A 4,769-nucleotide genomic window follows, 5' to 3' on the forward strand; every position below is an offset into this window, starting at 1 on the left:
GACTAGGGCACTGTTTTCCCACATCTAAGATTACACCGTGACCCTCTGAACCTGTTGTGCGCATGCGCGAGTGATAGCGTCCTAATTCCACAGTAAAAGTGGTCACATGATCAAGCACGTGACCGCGGAATACTACGCCACTCACAAATATGGTCTGCACTGTATATATGGATCTAATACCAGCACAGAAAATCATAAGCCATACTAATTGTTGAAATGATTGTATATGGCTGTCTTTTATGTTTGCACTATATGTATGCACTGCAACATGTTTTTTTCACTTTGCTATTATAATTATGCAAATTCTGTAATTGGCGGGGCCTATAAAAAGTCATATGATGTAACACAAGTTGCTTGAGAAAGATGGTGAGAGACCATCAAAACGTCGCTGCACACAGAGATGAATAAATAATCTCCTTTTTCACGACTTGGAGTGCCACTGCCTTTTCCTTGAAGTATTTAAGTGGATTCTTTACCGGGATCATCTAGATGATATAATGGAGATTTGTATTGCATTCCTACCTGTAACACCGTCAGTTGGCAGCTGTAGGTCTGTAGCACGTCATGCTGCTTACCTCGGTCGAGCCACACACTCTGCTATCTCTCTCTGCTGCAGGCTCCAGACTTTCTCCTTTGTACTGTCACAGGCCATATCTGGCACACCCTCTTGGGGCCACATGCATGCATCTTTTTGAGGGTTTATGGACATCCAGGAATCACCCATATAACTCTGCTCCACCTGTCATCTAGTGCCTGAGAAATAGTGTAATGTCAACAAGCAAATGCACAGCAGCTCAGCTGGGCCAAGTCAGGGCTCTATAAAGGAGGTCGAACCCCCTGCGATCAGACATTTATCCCCTATCCTGTGGATAGGGAATACATTTCTTAGCACTGGACAACTTCTATAAGGTCATCATTCATTCCCCAATGCAATTTAAGACATAAAAATTACTATATTTCCCCTTCTTCTTCCAGACCACATTTTACCGATCATTCAGTGAAATGTTTGATTTGAAGCTTCAAGTATTTATTTATTCAAGTATCCTTTGGAAAGGGGATAAGATGTCTGATTGCGGGGGGTCTCGCCGCAATCTCTCCTACAGCACCCACTTGTCATCAGCCTCACGGAGCTCCGAAGATCGCTCCATGTGTGATGACTCACGATACAGTATTGTGACGTCACGGCCGGCCCTCTCAATGCAAGCCTATGGGAAGGTGTGTGGTGGCAGTCACACCACTTCCCATAGGCATGCATTGAGGTAGTAGGGCATGACATCACGAGGGGGGCAGGGCCGTGACATCACAATACTCCGGCCCCTGTATCGTGAGTCATCAGAAACGGAGCGATCTTCGCTCCATGAGGCTGATGACAAGTGGGTGCTGCAGGAGAGATTGCGGTGGTCTCGAGCGATCAGAGTACCCCTTTATTGTTAGCTATGATAGAAAGTGAGGAAAGGTGTCAGAGCACAATGCATAGCAGCTTGCTGGCAATGGGGTTGTGCAGCTAAAGACATTTTAGAGTACCCATGTACAATAGACCACTAGATAATGGAAGAAGGTGAGCTGGTCTTATAAATCATGTTTCATTTTACAAACCTCTAGATAACCAAGTGTGTATGTGTCTCTTCGAGAGGGAATAGATAGTACCAGAATGCTCTCTAAAAAAAAGGTGGCAGAGGCAGTGTTACCTTATGTTCTATTGGGTCCTGGTATTCATACAGATGTTACTGTGACACTACTGACCTAAACATTGTTGCAGACCAAGCACTGCTACCAGTCATTTCATTTCTGTCCATTTCATTAGTCTAGATACTTTCTCTTATATAACATTTGAAATGTTTTCTTTTTTTTTGTTTGACTAGACATGTATTTGATCTGAGATAAACTATTTATCTATTTTTGTAATTTTACATATTTGAGATTTGTATAAACTGCTGGTTAGGAATATTCATTTTCTGTACCTGTGTGAACATTTATATTATTTTTTGTTACATGAAATTTGATTTATTATTCTACAATGTACATGTATTCTTGTACAACCTGAACTTTACTGTATAATGTATTGTTACATGGGCTAATACCTAACCATTGATGTTGCAACTTTCACACTGTTGTCTATCTATTTAGATTAGGTTAGGGTTTAGTCACTACTGATATTAAATACGATGGAATCTATTAAGACTATGACTAAGAGCATGTAAATGAGGGAAATGCGTCAGTATATTTTGTGTCATTTCTACAAGATGACATATGTTAGTATTTTCTATGTTTCTAAATAAAGAAGTTGCATTTTTATGAGAATTTGCCAAGAATTATTTGCTTTTCTATTGTGGATACAGCACTGGAGCCAATATCGAATGGCTTTCTGGACATCTGTGTCCAAGTTGTGCATTTTTGTGGTGGGATTAGATACACATGATAGATTTTGGACTTGAAATGTATGCCGAGCTAGAAATTTTCCTCACAGAGATACACAACCCATTTGGTTGCACAACAATAGGACCCTCACTAGCCAGACTGTACCCTGCTATGTACTAATAAGGGGCAAACACTTCAAAACATTAAATATTGCTTCTCTGTCTTTTGACTGAGATTTAGTGTAGTATCTGTTCTGTTCTTTCAGGTGTACAAATTATTATTGTTACCATTGAAAACTGAAGGCGATTCACAGAACACCTTGGGAAGCCTAGTATGAGGGTTCTGTTTGCCTCAGAAGATACATGCACACTAATTCTTGGAGTCAGGATGTAAAGGAATACTGAAGCAGGCTGCAGTGATATCTGCTCTTGAAAAGTATTTGGATGATGGGGATAAATTAGATAAAATAATAGCATGGTTAGAGACCATGATTGGCACACGTCAGTCACTGAAAATTTCTGGCCCAGCAGACAGCTAGTAGGGGTTGTAAGGACCCCTGTGATGTTACTTTGGTAAACAGAAAGGACCTTGCTGCCTCAACAACAAGCTTCTTTTAACCCCTTCCCACTATAGGACGTATGCATGCGTCCAATCATCTGACAGGTTCGCGCAATTGGACGTAACCACACGTCATAGCGATCTACGGCACAGAGGCTGGATCGCACAGGCTGTAGTGTCTGAGGCTCATCAGGTTATAAATGTATTGCAGCATAGTATAACCTGTAAAAAGTGTAAAAAATTAAATAAAAAGTTCTTCAATAAAAGTATGAAGTGTAAAAAAAAAAAAATGCCCATTTCCCAATAAAAGCCCTGTATTATCACCAAAAAAGATCAAAAACACAAATCTTATATATAATAGGTATTGTCACATCCGTAATGACGTGTACTATAAAAATATGATAACAACAACCTACAGGTGTGGAAGACCACACAACAAAATGGTGAATATACCCCAGTTGGAAGTAACTTATGACAAGTATGATCATGTATAAAAATGATTTTATTGAAATATATAGTTTAAAAAATACATATATGTATATCTGAAATCACAGAATCAATTCATAAAGGGTAGTATAAAAATAAAGAATATATATATATATATATATATATATATATATATATATATATATAAAAGAATAAAATATAGGGTGGATACTGGGGTGAGAAAGCCTGTATGCCAATAGAATAGGTAAGGAGATAAAAAAGTTTCTTGTGAAGTCACGGTGCTAATAGTGAACTGCAATTAATGGTTATAAATAAATAAATTGATGATTATAAATAAATTAATATCTACAGGGGTTGTATGCACAAGGTAAGGGAAAAAAAGGGGGGGAGGGCGTCGTGCAGGATATGCGCTAACAAAATGTGCAATACTTGTGGAATTAAATACCACGCAACGGCCAGTGAGGACAAACAAATATATGTGATAAAATTATTAATTAATAACCAAGGCAGAAAAAAATATATATAAATATATAAGTAAAGCACAACACTCAAGTGAGTTACAACAAGTGCAAAAATTACCATGCAAGTGAAGTGGGCAAGGACCTGAACATGCAACCCAAAACAAGAAGAATATTACCTGGGTCACCCAATATGGTGCTAACAATAAGCAATAACAACCAACAGGCAAATAGCAGCAATAATATGGATAGCAGCAGATAAATAGCAGCAAATTTGAGTAGTGACTAGCAGCAAAAAATGATATACAAAGAAAGACCGTTTGGTATAGGCTGGCACAGGACTCACCCCAGTCCACCTCCACAGCTCCGACGCGTTTCGCCAGAAGCGGCTTTGTCAAGGAGTGAGGTGGACTGGGATAGCCTCGCTATAAGTAGTATATGTGTGCCAATGGGGAGTGAGGAACGCACCTGTTACGAGACGCTAGGTGATGTAGACCGGAAGTTGCGTCAGGTCACGTGAGCCGGTCAGCTCGTGTAAATCTCACAAGAGGAGGGCCGTATAAGCCGTCCTCGCCTAGAGTACACTACTGCGCATGTGTGCCGGCTCAACTCCCATGCAGGGAGCCGGAAACACGTAAGAGTGGAGCTTTTGGCGCAGGCCACACAAACATGGCCGTATGCTCTGATATTGCGCATGTGCGCCGGACCCGGTCACTAGAGGAAAAAATGCCTGTGGCCTCACTAAGATGGCAGAGTGTCGACAGTGAAATAAGGAAATGAAGTGATGTGATGGAGAATAATTAATAAATAATGCTTGATGAGGGGAAATGGTAGGATCAAGATTGGATCGACCATAAGGGATATATGCAATGCAGGAAATGTGTAAGGATGTGTGTGTGCGTGGGAATGAACAACATTGTGCAAAATAGTGGAAGGGCAGGCAGAAAA

The 4,769-nt window shown here is 40.2% G+C and overlaps 1 pseudogene; it reads left to right on the forward strand.

The window, feature by feature from the left end:
• Positions 1-2,567: 2,567 nt before the first annotated feature.
• On the forward strand, positions 2,568-2,679 carry LOC130274724 (U2 spliceosomal RNA; annotated as a pseudogene).
• The last annotated feature ends 2,090 nt before the right edge of the window (positions 2,680-4,769 follow it).

This window comes from Hyla sarda, chromosome 5 (assembly GCF_029499605.1).
Source record: "Hyla sarda isolate aHylSar1 chromosome 5, aHylSar1.hap1, whole genome shotgun sequence".
Classification (NCBI taxonomy): domain Eukaryota; kingdom Metazoa; phylum Chordata; class Amphibia; order Anura; family Hylidae; genus Hyla; species Hyla sarda.